The sequence below is a fragment of the Girardinichthys multiradiatus genome, chromosome 10 (assembly GCF_021462225.1).
Source record: "Girardinichthys multiradiatus isolate DD_20200921_A chromosome 10, DD_fGirMul_XY1, whole genome shotgun sequence".
NCBI classification, from domain to species: Eukaryota; Metazoa; Chordata; class Actinopteri; order Cyprinodontiformes; family Goodeidae; genus Girardinichthys; species Girardinichthys multiradiatus.
The window spans coordinates 2,446,100-2,463,395 of NC_061803.1; the positions used below are offsets into that span (position 1 = coordinate 2,446,100).

General features: G+C 38.4%; 2 long non-coding RNA genes across 2 annotated transcripts; both read right to left on the minus strand.

The window, feature by feature from the left end:
* Positions 1-2,056: 2,056 nt before the first annotated feature.
* LOC124875391 lies at positions 2,057-3,719 on the minus strand. Its single transcript, XR_007040025.1, has 6 exons — positions 3,678-3,719; positions 3,484-3,561; positions 3,283-3,345; positions 3,102-3,155; positions 2,803-2,897; positions 2,057-2,432 (listed from the first exon to the last, which is right to left on the minus strand). It is a non-coding gene; the product is annotated as an uncharacterized LOC124875391 (long non-coding RNA).
* Positions 3,720-3,919: 200 nt separating this feature from the next.
* On the minus strand, positions 3,920-7,325 carry LOC124875392. Its single transcript, XR_007040026.1, has 3 exons — positions 5,742-7,325; positions 4,524-4,803; positions 3,920-4,098 (listed from the first exon to the last, which is right to left on the minus strand). It is a non-coding gene; the product is annotated as an uncharacterized LOC124875392 (long non-coding RNA).
* Between the last annotated feature and the right edge of the window lie 9,971 nt (positions 7,326-17,296).

Sequence of the window (17,296 nt, forward strand, 5' to 3'; positions counted from 1 at the left end):
CCATTACTGACCCACTGCCAAACCGGTCATGCTGAAGGATGTTGCAGGCAGCAGATCTCTCTCCACGGTGTCTCCAGACTCTGTCACGTCTGTCACATGTGCTCAGTGTGAACCTGCTTTCATCTGTGAAGAGCACAGGGCACCAGTGGCGAATTCGCCAATCCTGATGTTCTCTAGCAAATGCCAAGCGTCCTGCACGGTGTTGGGCTGTGAGCACAACCCCCATTTGTGGACGTCGGGCCCTCATACCATCCTCATGGAGTCGGTTTCTAACCGTTTGTGCAGACACATGCACATTTGTGGCCTGCTGGAGGTCATTTTGCAGGGCTCTGGCAGTGCTCCTCCTGTTCCTCCTTGCACAAAGGTGGAGGTAGCGGTCCTGCTGCTGGGTTGTTGCCCTCCTACGGCCTCCTCCACGTCTCCTGGTGTACTGGCCTGTCTCCTGGTAGCACCTCCAGCCTCTGGACACTACGCTGACAGACACAGCAAACCTTCTTGCCACAGCTGGCATTGATGTGCCATCCTGGATGAGCTGCACTACCTGAGCCACTTGTGTGGGTGGTAGAGTCCGTCTCATGCTACCACGAGTGTGAAAGCACCACCAACATTCAAAAGTGACCAAAACATCAGCCAGAAAGCATCGGTACTGAGAAGTGGTCTGTGGTCCCCACCTGCAGAACCACTCCTTTATTGAGTGTCTTGCTAAACACCAAAGATTTCCCCCTGTTGTCTTTTCCATTTGGACAACAGCTATGAAATTAATTGTCAATCAGTGTTGCTTCCTAAGTGGACAGTTTGATTTCACTGAAGTTTGATTCACTTGGAGTTATATTGTGTTGTTCAAGTGTTCCCTTTATTTTTTTGAGCAGTGTATATATAATTAATTAGCATTTTATTGCATGACATAGGCATTTGATCCCCTACCAACCAGTAAGAATCCCGGCTCTCTCAGGTCTGTTAGTTCTTCTCTAAGAAGCCCTCCTGTTCTCCACTCATTACCTGTGTTAACTGCACCTGTTTGAACTTGTTATCTGTATAAAGACACCTGTCCTCACACTCAAACTTCAACCTCTCTACGATGGCCAACACCAGAGAGCTGTGTAAGGACATCAGGGATAAAATAGCAGATCTGCACAAGGCTGGGATGGGCTACAGGAAAATAGCCAAGCAGCTTGCTGAGAAGGCAACAACTGCTGGTGAAATTATAAGAAAGTGGAAGAAGTTAAAGATGACAATCAATCTCCTCAGTCTGGGGCTCCATGGAAGATCTCACCTCGTGGAGCATCAATGATCATGAAGAAGGTGAGGATCAGCCCAGAACTACACAGCAGGATCCCCACAGACCAAAATCCTAGAGGAAACGCTGAAGCATATTTAATATTTTCCCCTTCAAGAAATGTTTTTGGACAAAAATGGCATTAAAATAAAGAAACGATTTTTAAGTCTATATCTATAGATAGGTTTGAAGTTGTTGAAAGCAGTGAAAAGAATGAATTAATGAATACATCAGTATTTAATTGAATGGCTCAGAAATCAAACGATGACGTCACATTATTTATACATTGAGTGACAGCACTTTAGTCCAATGGTGACACGGAGTAAATTAGTAGGCAGTATTGCAAGCTAAAAGGAAACGAGGCAGATTAACTGAAAGTAGCAGGAACGTTATGTTTGAGCTTTCTTATAAGGAATGCGAAGAGACGTCGAAACGACGTAACTTCCAAGTCATTTTTGCACCTCTAATTTGGGTCCCCTGAAGGTGCAGACTGTGACACCAGACGACTAGTTTTTGACGTCCTCAGCACCGCCAATTGTAGTGCAAATGTGGTCGCTGTATACGTCTTTTCTACGTAAAATTTGAACTTATTTCAGGCTGTGCGATGCTGCTTCTATGCTGTTCCTAATCACATTCCACTCATAGCTTTATTTAATTATCCCATCGGCAGATAACTGGAAACACTTACTAAAGGTGTAATGCGTTTCCAGTTCCAACCTGCTGCCGAGCCAAATAAAGCTAGGAAAATAGTACCCGTTTGGTTTACAAATAAATCACTCATTTAAAGTTATAATCTTTATCTTTATTTTTGTAATTGATATAACAGGTAGCTTACTGGCTGCAAAACAAAAATATTTACACACGCACGGGTCTGTACCACACATCAAATAAAAAAAATTAAAAATTAAATAAACACATCCCTTTGCAACTTTTTTTTGATCGGATTCACAGATTAACAAGTTGCATATTAACACCGTTTTTACTACATAAAAAACATACAAATAAAAATATAAAATTCCACAGCCCTACAGCTCTAATCAGTCCTGAGTGATGGCTTTGTGTCCTCCACTTCTTTGTGGTGCATGTTTCAGATGCTCTGCAGCATGTGTCCTTATGAAGTCTTCTGTGGCTACTTCATCACCATTCATGATTCCATCTGCATTTGTAGAAATATTAATTAGTAATATGCAAAAAAGGAATCTGGAAAATGCACAAAAATGTTGCTGTTGCCTCCCCTAGCAATACTGGATAAATACAAAACCATCTCTGCAAATGTTGAGATGACAGTTGAGACAATTGAGAAGACGCTTACAAAATTTAAAGACACATATTAAATAACAAAAACACACTTAGAAAAACTAAATCCCTTCTGAAGGTAAACATTAGCACATTTGAGTAATTTAAAATACTTGTAAAATTTGAACCACTTTTCACACCTTCAGTTTAAAAACACATAAAATTAACCCCTGCACAATTCAAACACTTGCAAAATGTTCACAATTGTCTTTGCAAACACATCAGCTTACCTTTTATTGCTCTATAAAACTTTGACTTCTTCAAAGATCTCTTGCCGTGTTTCCCCTTCATATTGAATTTTGCCATCATTGCATAGGTGAAGAGCCTGAAGAACAATAAATTATAATAATAAATCAGTATGAATATATAAAGGATAGTTTTATACATGCCAGAAAAGTTTTACTACTTTGATGGGAGAAATGGGACTAAAGTGCACAAAATGCTTGCTAATGGTTAGTCGGTCAGAGGGAATTGTGAGGATTGTATGTATGTGGGTAAAAGGTGAGCATTAGTTGTGACAGATACTTACTGGGAGTCGACATTTGAGATCCCTTAGAGCTGGTGAAGGCTTCCAAAAGGTTAACTGAGGTTTGATTTACAGAGCCAAAAACACATGAGACACCATGTAATTATTTTATTGTGGTTCCTTCTTGCCTGAATGGAGTAACGTTAAGTGGGATGGGTGGTGCAAGGAAACTGCAAATACTTACGAAATGTGGATGTCTCTTTGGCCTGAGTACCGTCAGCAACAGACATGGTTTCATCTTCAGAATCTGAAACAAGGACATAAGGTTATTTTATGTTCACATGCATAGCGATCCTGTGTAAAGTGCAGTGAAATTGCATGGAAAATTATGAATCTACAACTATCATGTTGTGCTCTTTTCAGGCCATGTCTCATAAGTACTCACAAACATTGTTTAATATGTCGGTGTTGTGAATGGATTGGAGTTTCTTTGGTGCTGCGGGGTAGTTGGGCAGCTTGATGACTGTACAAAGGTAATTTAAAGTAAAAATAAGCATTTGTATTGTCAAAAATAGAGATCATATAAAGAATCTGATTACTTTTCAAACTGGAACTGTGAAATTGTTGAAAACCTATTACCTCTGATGCTCTCTTCTTCATCCAAAGATGTTAATTCTGCAAAAGAGACAACAAAAGTTCACAAACATTGATGTCTAAGATTTGTCCTGGTCCTCCTCACCGTCCTCCACCTGACCGGTCAGGTTGTAGCTCTCGCATCCATGCTTAGCTGAAATTTTAGATGATTCAGTTTTAAAAACAACATTCCATCAATGTTTTGACTTGGATATCAATTTCATTTTTAAAATAAAACTTGCCTGAAGTCATTTTTATCTTGATCAATGGGAACGTTATCCAGTCATCTTTGGTCTCTTTTGGTTTTTGTGATGCTCATGCTCTGTGGCCACCTAACAGTTCTCTTGCTTCTGTTGATCCAGTCATCAGGAAGTACACCCTCCTCCTCTTGTTCACCCTCCTTCCAAACAGCCCTTGTTTACATGATCTGTAAAGGACAGCTCTTACATGTTTCTTTATGACAACTGCTTAAACAGAAAGTTATATACCTATGGGCAATTGTATAAAAAATGACAAACCATTTATCCTCGCCGTCAGAATAATGAAGAAGTAGACACTTGATCATGCTCCTACAATGTACTTTATGTTTTTTGCAAAGAACTTCGGTTTGTCCTGTTGCTGGAATGTGCTATATAAATAAACTTGCCTTGCCGCGTACTGAAAAAAGCTGTTATCTGCCTTATTAACATTCATCTACCACTATAGATGCAAGAAAATAGAAGAGATGACGTAAACAGACGTTTTAGCTAACGTTAACTGAAGAGGTGCAAGCTAATACAGCCAGCAAGGTTTGGTAGTTTAAGACAACAAAGCTAAAACCTCAAACAGTTAACTAAGCAGAATCACACTTACCTTCAACTTTTGAGTGGATTGTAGTGAGTTGAGCGCAGCCAGTTTCTTCAGCTCCAGCAGATATGAACACCAAATAGCAGAAGTTAGGTTTTAAATGAAGCGTGCTACTTTTTCTTCCTTTGTTTTGCTGGTGGTGAAGCCGAGCTCCTCAGCAAAGCCACCCTTTATAGGTTGGGTCATAATCACGTGCTGCCTGAGCCAATCAGAGTGGCGTTTACTGGTCCAAATCAGAACGCTGTTGCTCCAAAGCTCGCGAATTGAATGCAATTCTTCTTCTTTCCTTTATGGCAGAAAGCAAACAACTTCATCGGTACATATCGCCACCTACTGTACATGAGTGTATAACCGCAGTCAGCCACGGTAAAACGTAGAAATTGATAAATAATGACTGTATCAATTGAATAACAATAAAACAGTTAAGGAAATGCATTACAATGTCATATAAAAATAACAGTCGATAACCAAATAACACCAGCAGCTGCAGCATTGGACGTAGTTCATTCTCGGTGCTTCGTAAGGATTTTTTACGGTAAGTTGATGAAAATACAACATTATATTGATATTGTGAGGCTTTAGTTGACTGTTCTGTATCGCAGTTTAGCAATAATATTTTATATCGCCAGGTTTAGTTAATTAAGCATGTTAACTTGCTTGTTGTATTATAACTGCAGCTCATTGCAAACACGGCGGGTTTAGACGGGTTTATCTCATTGTGTCTGATTCAGCATTTTAAAATGTCCATTACAGCTTACATTTTTAGCGTTGATAATTTTCACATTTTTATTGTAATTCCAACTACTGAACTAGCACCATCTTGACATGGTTAATTTAGTTAAAGTTATAGATTGTTTGTCAACGACGGCCACATTAATGGGGACATTATCATTAAACGTGATTGTGAAGATGAGTCATTTTTTATTATTCTTTTCCAGGTAAACCACACGAGAATGGCTTAAGTGAACTGCTGAACAATGTTGCATACAAAGCACCACAAAGATTTCTTAAAAATAATAAGATTTCTTAAAAATAATAAGAGCTGAATCAAGATGTCTGAACAAAATGATTTTAAGATTTTAAGACTTTCACAAAGTTGGTATTTACAGTCATGGATGAAGTTGAAGTAGATATTAGAATCTATCTCAAGACAGAAAAAGAAATTAAGAATTATTATTGGAACATATCAGCATCAATACACAGTAGAACGGTAACAAAAAATACCTTTAAACAATCAAAGGTCCGTGGTAACAGTCAACGTGTTTGCTTAGTGCTTGTTTGTTGGGGTGCAAGAAAAGGTTTGACGTTGTTTTTTCTTCGTGTTTTTCGCCTGGCTTTTATTTCAAAGATGTCCAGCGGTGGCCAGAATTTTTTTTTCTTTCATTAAAGATGTTTTGCTGCTATTCTTAGTCTCAGCCTGATGAATCTGGTGGTTATTTGTCTTTGCACTTCGTGACATGAAGGAAGCATGCTTTCTAATAGATTTGCTTCTCTCTCTAGAGTATCCATGACATTTGGGAGCTCCATGACAGATTGACTGGACCTCGTTCTGAAAAGTTTTTCAACTTTCTGGACCAGACTGAAGGCTGTAAAGTTCTCCTTCTATTGTTCTTATGTGAATTTTTTTGGTTTTCTAATTCCTCCCTCAGCTTTTTCACCTCAGTTTCCTGATTGTATTCCCTGTTGATGCATACTTCTTGCCCTGTTGACCCTGGCTCATCAGTTCCTGGCATGTCCCTGTCCTCTGAGGCTACAATTTCATCTTCTTTTTCCCCTTCACTTTCCCTCATCTCTGAAATTATAATGGCACTGTTAGCATAAAGATTAGGTAAAAAATTTGAAACATATTATTTAACACAGTTCGTACCAAAGTTTACTTTAGAACTATATGTGTGATCACTGGTCAGTACATATTTTCCTCAATCATTAAAAAATTATTAATTTTTTTAATAAAATTTTAATTCTGCTCATTTTCCATCTGTAATGTTTGGATATTTTTTTGAAATACATAGACAACAGATCTTTCCACGTAGTATAGGACATAGATCCGAAGGTAAGTTTGATCAGAGCTCTTAACTGCTGGCACAGAATACAGTTATAGCATCCCTGCTAGCATGTGCTAGCATGCGGAGATCAGAAAGAGCATTTATATTAGGTATTGTTACTTCTGTTTGGATTTTCAAATTATGATTTAGTAGCCAGTAATCAGTTCATTATTATTTAATTACCAAAAGTCACAGGAAAGAGTGAAAAAAGTCGCTTTTTGCGTTATGTCGCGCCTGAAGCCGTTCAACCTGACTGACACCGCTGACATGTTTGGAACTATTGAGAGCTACATGAACCACGTGACCTAACATGAACCACGTGACCGCCTATCGGTGAGTTCAGAGAGTGTCGTAACTCTCTTTCTATGGCGCTGGTCTGTATGACCTCTAAAAGTCCGACGTTCAAACATTGAACTGCCTATTGACGTACAAGAGGAGTCATCGTTAGACGGCCTTGTCTGCACGTCATGGAGACGTCCAGAATTGGTCTTGGCCCGACGGACTTCATATCCAGTGTTTAGTGGATAACTTCCTTAGTTCTTGTGCTACGCGAGCAACAACTTATTTTTGCAGCCTCTTTCATTAACACAATTAAGCTTAATTAGTTTCTAAGTAAACTTCGATTTATGTCGAAGCTCAACTTACCATTAACAAGATGGCGGACGCGGGTCGTTTCTACCGAGTAACGACGTGTTTACTGTTTTACGTCTACATTACGGGTACATTTGGGCTTTAAGAAGCTAAACCATTAATCACCTAATAATGTTCTGAAGCCATAACTGACCAGAAAACGTACAAACCTAATCTGTGCAGCAGAACTTTGGGGTTAAAATCAGCCTCTAGGATGTTGTTCCGCAGCTGATCTTCTTTGTCCTCTTCAGCCGTTTGGGAAATCTCTCCCACTGCTGCACTCTGCCACCGTTTGAGCTGCTGTCTCCTCATCTTTGTTGTTGTTCTCTTTAAATGATCCTTTAACAGTTACTGAGCGGTTAGAGATCAGCTTCGATCCAAACCCAGCGAAGAATTTCTTCTTCTTCTGGTGTTTTTTTTGGCGGTTGGCAAATAACTTTGAGGTGTGCATTACCGCCACCGCCTGGTATGGAGTGTGGTTCTTCATGGTTTTAAATCTTATTTACTATTACAATAATCAAATTCTATTTATTAATTTAGTTTTTTTTTAAATCTAACTATAATTGAATATGTCTGCTACCTAAACTTATTTGCGATGTATCTATCAAATAAAAAAATTATTTAATACCTACAAATTCCTTAAAATTGTTCTTTCTTGTTCATATTTCTGACACTTCAATATTACATGTTCTATTGTTTCCTCCTTTCCACAATAGTCACATTTTGCTGTATTATGTTTCTTTATCTTAAACAATGTAGAATTAAGTCCTTTATGTCCAAATCTTAATCTTGTAATTAATCTTTCCTCTTTTCTGCTCCTTCTTCCAGTTCTTACTTCTCCTACTATCTTGTTGATTCTATAAAACCATCTTCCTTTCCTTTCTTCATCCCTCCTTTTTGCCACTCTTTCTTGATTTTCTGTGTAATGATATTTCTCGCCTCTGACCTACTAATATTAATTATAAAGCTAATCTGGTTCTTGGTTACCTATTTTGTCATCCTGTCTGCCATCTCAATCCCTCCAACTCCTACATGTGCTGGTACCCATAAAAATACTGATATTAATCCCATTCTTTGTATTCTGATTAAAATATGTTTTATTTTCAATAAAATGTCTGGTCTACCATCTGAATGATTATGTTTTAAACTTAATAATGCTGAGGTTGAGTCTGAACAAATTATTGTTTTTAATGGTTTTATATCCTCCACCCACTGCACTGGTAACAATGTTTCTAATAATTCTCCTGAATATACGGATAATCCATTTGTAATTCTTTTTCCTACTTTTATTTTAAATTCTGGTATCACAAATGCTACTCCTATTTTTTCATCTGTTTTTGATGCGTCTGTGTAAATCTGAACTTATTTCTATATGAAGTATTTGAAATTCTTCTGCTATGTTATTGATAATTCAACCAAAATTCTTGGTTTGTTTTTTGTTCTTTTTCCCAGCATGTTTTTTAAAATATCACGTGTGGGATGATCCAGATTATTGCCTTGTAAGTTTATCCAGTAATTTATTGCTAACTGTTTCCTTCGTAGATCTAATGGCATCTCTCCCATCTCTACCTGAAGTGCTGCTATTGGACTGGTTCTGATTGCTCCTGTACTAATTCTTAAAGCTTGATGTTGTATATTGTTTAATTTTATAAGATGTGTGTTTGCTGCTGATCCATAAATTATTCTTCCATAATCAATATTTGATCTAATTAATCCTGTATAAATTCTTTTTAATGCTGTTCGATCTGCTCCCCAATCAATATATTTAATAATGTTTAATATTTTTTTGCATTTATATGATTTGTTTCTATATGTACTTTCCATATAATTTTTTCATCAAACCATATACCTAAAAAATTTTATATTTTTTACTTGTTCTAAAACTTAATTGTGTAATTTTAGTTTTATAGTTTCTCTTTTCCATTTCTGTGTAAACACTATCACTTTAGGTTTTTCCACTGAGAATTTAAATCCCCATTGATTTGCCCATTGTTCTATTCTAATAATCTCATCTTGTATTTTCTTTTCAAAAAGTTTTCCATATAGCTCAATCTTCTGCAAATAGTGAGCAACCAACTTCTTTACCAATATTTTTAAATACATAATTTATCATTATGGAAAACAATAATGGACTTATAATACTTTCTTCAGGAGTACCATTTTCTATTATATATTTATCTGACAATTCTTGACCAATTCTTACTTGTATTGTTCTATTTGATAATTTTTTTTTTAATCCATTTAAACATTTTTACATTAATACCTATTTTACCTAATTTAATTAATAATCCTTCAAACAACATCATGTCATATGCGTTTTCTATATCAAAAAATACAGGTATTACTTTTTCTTGGTTTATTTATGCTCTCCTTATTTCACGTTCTAAACATTATGCCGCCCCAATGCATGCTGTAGGTCTTGGCTAGAGGGGGCCAGCAGGACCACGTCATCAACAAAATGTTATGGACTAGGAATCCTGTCCATAAAAGTTATGAACAGGACCGGTGACAAAGGGCAGCCCTGCCAAAGTCCAACATGCACCGGGAACAGGTCCGACTTAGTGCCGGCAATGCGGACCAAACTCCTGCTCCGCTTGTACAGAGGCCGGATAGCCCATAATAAAGGGCCCTTGATTCCAGGTCCACAAAACACATGTGGACCGGTTGGGCAAACTCCCATGAACCCTCGAGTACCCTGTAGAGGGTATAGAGCTGGTCCAGTGTTCCACGGCCGGGACGAAAACCACACTGCTCCTCCTGAAGCCGAGGTTCGACGATCAGCCAGACTCTCCTCTCCAATACCCTGGCGTAGGCCTTAGCAGGGAGGCTGAGGAGTGTGATCCCCCTGTAGTTGGAACACACCCTCCTGTCACCCTTCTTATGTAGGGGGACCACCACCCCAGTCTGCCAATCCAGAGGCACTGTCCCCGACCGCCACGCAATGTTGAAGAGGTGTGTCAACCATGACAGCCCAACAACATCCAGAGACTTGAGGTATTCAGGGTGGGTCTCATCCACCCCCAAAGCCTTGCCACCACGGAGCTTTTTAACCACCTCAGTGACTTCAGCCTGGTGATGAAAGAGTCCAGCCCCGAGTCCCCAGCCTCTGTTTCCACCTGGGAATGCGTGATGGCAGGATTGAGGAGATCCTCGAAGTACTCCTTCCACAGCCCGATAATGTCCCCAGTCAAGGTAAGCAGCTGTAAACAGTTTTGGGGAAGCAGTGCTTCCCCCTCCTCAGGCGCCGAACAGTTTGCCAGAATTGCTTTGAGGCCAACCGGTAGTCCTTATCCATGGCCTCACCGAACTCCTCCCAGGCCCGAGTTTTTGCCTCTGCCACAGCCCGGGCCACGGCACGCTTGGCCTCACGGTACCCGTCAGCCGCCTCAGGAGTCCCACAAGCCAGCCACACCCGATAGGACTCCTTCTTCAGCTTGACAGCATCCCTTACTGCCGGTGTCCACCACAGGTTCTGGGATTGCCCCTGCGACAGGCACCGCAGACCTTACTGCCGCAGCTATGGGCACCCGCATCGACAATAGATGTGGAGAACATTGTCCACTCGAACGCTATGTCTCCAACCTCCCCCGGAATCTGGTCAAAGCTCTCCCGGAGGTGGGAGTTGAATACATCCCTGGCTGAGGGCTCCGCCAGACGTTCCCAGCAGACCCTCACAATGCACTTGGGCCTGCCAAGTCTGTCCGGTTTTCTCCTCTTCCAGCGGATCCAACTCAACACCAGGTGAGCCCCTCTCTTCACCCGAGTGTCCAAAACATGTGGCCGAAGGTCTGATGATACGACAACAAAGTCAATCATTGACCTCCTGCCTAGGCTGTCCTGGTGCCAAGTGCACTGATGGACACCCTTATGTTTGAACATGGTGTTCATTATGGACAACACGTGACTAGGTCTAATGATAATCACTGAGGGAGGGAACATCCATTGCATTGGAGTGCCAGATATAAAATCTATATGTAACCTTCTATCGAGGCTCTTCATCATACTTACACAGACGGCGACGATCCGAGACAGGAGCCTCAGCGCTGATCTCTGTAAACATTCCTCTGCCTTAATTTAGATTAAAGAAGCTAAAAGTTAGAAACTGTTTGAGATTCATACGTTTTTAAGAGTCTTTAGATAGAGTGTGTGATTGCTTCATGGGGACCAAGTACTGGAGGAGCTCTGAGGCATCTGACCGCCAACAGGGTGCGGTAGCTCAGACACATTGATGTTTCCGCCCCCGCCCTGGAAGCAAAAACCCCTTTTGGATAGGATAGGGTTGCCACAGAAGGACAATACATCACAGCAGCGGCTGCAAACTAAAAGGTAAGGAGATTCCTATTAAAAATCTCCAGTGTTTTTTCAGTAAAAACACTCTGGCTGTGTTGTTAGTTCTGAGTGAGCTGTTTTTGTAATTCTTGGAGGTGGAGAAATGGTTCAGAATAATTGTTGCGTACGCATTAATAAGTGATAAGACGTGTTAATAAGCAGTGCAATTTTAACGGTGACAGCCCGGGAAGAACGGTCCACTCTTCCAAACTTAGGCTAAAATCTAAGGGTGTTGGTTTGGAGTTCTTTATTGTATGCAAGGGAAGATCGGTTTCCCTCGCACACAATATAAAAGCGACTCCCTGAATGAGGCACGCAAACTCGGTTAGCGTCTGTCGGGTCCAGACCGTTCCATAAGAACGGTCAAAAGATACCACCGAGGGGAAGTATTAGGTTTCGATAGCTCCTTGGACTTCTTAAAGGTCCTTAAAGCGGCTTACTTCCTTGTGAGTAAAACACGCAGAGATAGATGCGCATCCTCGGCATGGTTTAAAGGTCTTGCGGTTCTCTTAAAGAACCCAAAAATGCCGCCGAGAGGGGGTCTTGAATTTAAATAGCGTTCTAATTTTTCCATAAGAAAAATTTAAAAGCGGCTGGCTCCTTTTTCAATAAACAGCTGCATAAATATAAAAATGTAAGATCAAACGGCCAGTATGAGTGTGTGTGAGTCTATAACAGTGAGCAAAAGGAAGTGACGGGGGACATATTACACTAACGGAGTTTGACTGGTACATGCTAAGCTAACAGACCCTAGCTCACTGAATAAACTCTGCTGTGAATAAACTTTGGTGTCTGAGAGATAACGGAATAAGCTCTCATGTGGACCAGGAAACGGTGCTGTACCGCCTGGTTGGCCAGAGTGTGTGAACGAGTGTGAAGTGAGAGAATGACTGAGAGAATCACTAGAAAATGAGCTCCATGCTTGTTCTGGAGGAGCAATGCTTAGAGACAGGGAGGAGAAATATATCAGCAAGTTTCAACCACAGAGACGTTTTAACAAGTTAAAACAACAGTTTTATGGAGCTTGTTTGGGTCCCGGAAATAATTGTCGACTCACCAGAAAATGGTAAGAAATTTTTTTTACCCATTAAGTGACAGAGTGGTTCCACTCTAAAATTTGGTATTTACAGGGTAATCGAACTTTTATGTGGCCAATGTCTGTCCATTTTGTCTTTCTGTTTTTGAGAAATGAATGTCTGTTTCATGTTATATAAAAATAAGTGTATATGTGGCAGGATACATTTAATTGAAATTGTTTTCTGATATGAAACTGGTTGGAATTGTGAGTTATTAAGTCTCGAGAAGCAGTCCTGGCCATGGACCGCCTGCTTGAAAGGTAAAAACATTTTAAACTATCTAATGCTCTGATCCTCAGCAGTAACATAATAATATTAGGTCAGTTTTAAATGTTAACAGAAAAGGAAGCGCCAGAAAGGGACAATCTCTCCCCTCAAAACAGAATTTTAACAGATGGTTTGACTTTTTCCAGTCAGGTTCAGAATGATCAAATTAGACTCAAATTTAACACAAGATGAAATGCACCTTAACAGAATTACTGGACTGGACTAAATGGAGAAAACTTTAGCTAAATGAAACAAACTTTAGTTACATGAAATAAATACAAAGTGTAATTTATAGCTGACTGAAACTGTACGGTTTGTTTAAAAAACTGGGCAAGACAAACTAAGATTATAAGACATAACATGCTCTTCATTTTTGTGTTCATCAATTTCATTAAGCCTTCTAAATGGATGAGGAGTGAGTTTTTTCCACAGACTCAGTTACAGTTAAATGTAATTGAACCAGATTTTAAAAAATGGTATCTATGGTTCACATTTAATACTTACATTAACAATTAAATGAATACAATACTCTGACCCTTTTTGATGCCTACACTACACATAAAAAGAGACCAATCAAGGTATGGAAAGAGATTAAAATAAGCACTAGAACTAATGAAATTAGCACTTCGCATTATTAGAATAATAGCAATTGATAAAAACTAGTGACCCCATTCTTAAATATAATAAGGACTTACTGCATTAGAAAATATAGATAAATCTAAATAAACCTGGATTAGAATAGAACTTTCAGAGCTGTTATAATCTTGCTGATGAATACCACAAACATTGTTATGGAACCAGATGATTACAAGAGAGCAGCTTTATCAGGGCCAAACAGAAATATTTGTAGGGAAGATCCAATGTCCTTCGACCGAATTATGACTTTATTCAACCCTATCATGGCACATATTATGTATGGAAAGAAATAAAAGGTATAATTGGCAGCACTGACAGCTGATTATTTCCAGGGTGACCCCTTGAGATGCACCATCTCATTTTTGACAGGGTCCTTGCAGAACAGAAGATAAACAACAGTAATAAGTACCAAACAAATGTGAAAAAATCACACAGAAATATCCACAACATTCTTAAAAACCCACAAACACACACTCTCACAACCACCAGCATAGCAACTGCATGGCACATAGACTTAACATCAAGACACAAAATAAGACAACACATACAGATGCAGAGTTCATGTGAATATCTCTGTGAGGATTAAGTCCAGAATAAATGAAGCTTTGTTCTTACTGAAAGCAAGAGCAAGATATTTTACAATAAAGTAAGTAAAAGTTTGAGGGGATGAAGATTAGTTTCTGTGGCATGGCCATAAATAACATCTGCGTGTTCTAGGATTGGCAGCACCAGTTGTGTGAAAACTCTTTTATGAGCTGGAAGGAAAAACATTCTCAGAACAATAATGTGACAATTTTAAGGCAACAGGCTTTCAAACAATATTAAATTTAGGATTTTAGCTCGACCAGTTAGACTCAGATTTTATCTGACTCCAAACGATGATTTTTCGAAAACTTTATAACAAATAATTGCAGTGATTAAACTTGGAAAAACTTTCACTCATTTAAGACTTATAGCAGGAGGAAAAATGCTGTTAACTTTATATAATTTGAAAAGAATAAACCTACGATTGCCTTCTGACAAGATTAAAATTAACATCCTATACTAAAACTTGGTTTTCACCAAATGTGGTAGTTGCATTAAATGATAGAGTTGATTTAATTAAAAACAATAAAATCCCTGGCGGATTATACATACCGATATATGTCAAGTCAAATTTATTTATATAGCGCTTTTCAGCAACAAGGCACTCATGACGCTGTGCATAAGAAGGGGCGTTGCAGTGATACAAAATCAAACAACAGAGGTAAGAATAGAAGGATGCATAAGAAAATTAAAGAAAAGTTGGACTGAAAACTTAACTAATAATGTTTAGATGGCACATTCATTATTTATGCATGAATAGGTTTATTGTGGTTGGCAGAAGTACAAATTAATTTCTCAACTTTCACTACTTGATGCTGCAAAAAGGGTGACAAGAGGCCAAGTATCCATAGTTTTTGTGCCAGACCACCAGGTGCTACAAAGGTAGGCTATACTTTCCTTTTTCTGAACGAAATGATTCTGTTTATAACTAATCTATTTGCCTTTTTATCTTCTTTTACTCCTTAATAAGCTGGTACACAGCAAGACTGTAATGTTGTTTATTTTTGTCTTCTCTGTATATAATAATAATGGAAATAACAATGTACAAATATGATTATGTGTTGTGTAATGAAGATGACGAAAGAAAGAAAAATGCTAATTTCACTACCCAAGTTTGTGATTTCTTGTTTGTGTTAAATTGTTGTACTGGGATGGCTGTATGATCAAACAGTTTATTTTCAGGCATTGCCGGTCACAATACTCATGATTTCTCTGGAAAGGTTGATGAAGAGTCGTCCCACTATATTGCCTGATGATGTGAGCGATAACCCTAAACATTTATTTTTCTCCTAGGTGAAGAAGGCCTGAAAAGGTGGCTGAGACCAGCCTGACAAATGGGTCCATTGACACATTATTACTTAGAACATGAGATCTCTGGGGTTCAGGAACAACGGGAATCCAAAGATTGTGTTTGAGGGTTGAGAAGGTGTGACAGGAATGAATGAAGGCCCAAGGTATGAATGATGAATGATGTGGGCCACATGAGTGAAAGGTTCATGGATCAAATGATATGTTTTAGTTTCTGTGAGCTCATTTTTTGTTTTGGGTTTTGATTCATAGTTGTGTTCAGACAACTAATGAATGTTTTAGAGTGCACCAAGTTTTGTTTTTCATTAGTTTTGATGGTAAAAGATTTGGCAGCAAACGTCTTTAAAAGGGGAGGCTGAAGCCGGCATGTGTTGTGTGTCTTGAGTGTTTGTCTAAATTTCTGTTTCAATGTTTGTCTCAAATGTTTGTCTGACTAACCTTTAGACTTCAGAGAAAACAAAAAGAAATAATAATAATAATCATAGGATGAAAACATTGGAAATAGATATATCGGGGGAAAAAATGACTGTTAATAGTGATCACATATTTAACAGGAATGTTGGGATTATGAATCTGAGAATATTATTTAATATTTAGTATTAATAATTTAATATTTAATCAAATAATATTTGGGTCTGTTAAGTGTTGTCCTGTGAATACCAGCCCAGTAAGGCGATGGTATTAGGACAGAATAGAAAGGTGTGAGACGAGCTCTGACATTATTGAACAGCATAAACTCTGTACATACATGGAATAAATTCACACAATTTCTTAAAATACAAGAATTTATTAACAAAAATAAGTCAACTCAAAGTCAAACATATTTCAATCAATAAACTCTTTACTTTGTTAAAACAATCCAACTAAACTACCAAGCAGAATGAAAGAATAATGAAGACTAATGGACTATGTACAATATAAACAAGTTGATTAAAGATGATTAGAAATTATGACCAAAAGAGTGATGCAACATTACCATGAAATGTTAATGTTTGAGAACCAAGGATTATCTTGAAGAATCTGGAAATGAAGTTAAGTTAGTCTTGGAACCAACTTAGACAATAATCAGCAAACGTTTAGACAACCGTTCACAATGCAAGATCAGATAAAATATTATTTTAATAAAATAATGTTTTAAAGAATGATCTGCTGAATAAAACCAATCTTCTGGATGACTAATTCTCAACAGTGTCTAATTAGCTGCCTTCATTTATTAAAATAATATTTGAAGAAATATTATTAAAGGAATATTTTGAAAAGAGCCAAATCTTTCCGGAGAAATGGGGCTTAATGGTGTTTACTTAGTTATCAAATTTAGTAAAATGATGTTAGGGACACATTATTTACTGGATTGAAAACTAAACCTTTCTGGGTAAATATTATTTAGCAGCAGCACGTGTTCTTAGCTGTTAGCAGTTAAGCTAACAAAGAAGCTGCTAGCTTAGCACCAGATTCAAACACACACCTTTAAAAATACCATTAATAAAAGGGTTAAAATGCATAAGCTCATAAGAGGCATGTTATGGCTGATCTTCTGTGTTTAAAATCACCTTTTAAATAAAGTTTCTCTTCACTTTAAAAACAAAACACAAACACAGAACACAAAACTGAGCAGATAATCTGCTAGCACTAAGATAGCTGAGTTTTCAACACAAACAAAACCAAACGTCATAAAATGAAAAATGTTTAATTATTTCACTCTAAACTACTTCTCTCTGCCGTAACACAACCTATGACGTGAACCGTGCTGAGGAAAGGTTGTCCGGGGCGACAAAGTTGAGGAAAGCATCAACAGTGAACAAAGGGTTAACTGCAGCTAACCTCCGTAGCTGTGGGGTGGAGCGGCTTGTCCTGCTGAACTGCACGTCACTGCTGTAACCATGGTGATGCGGTCCCGTTGTCC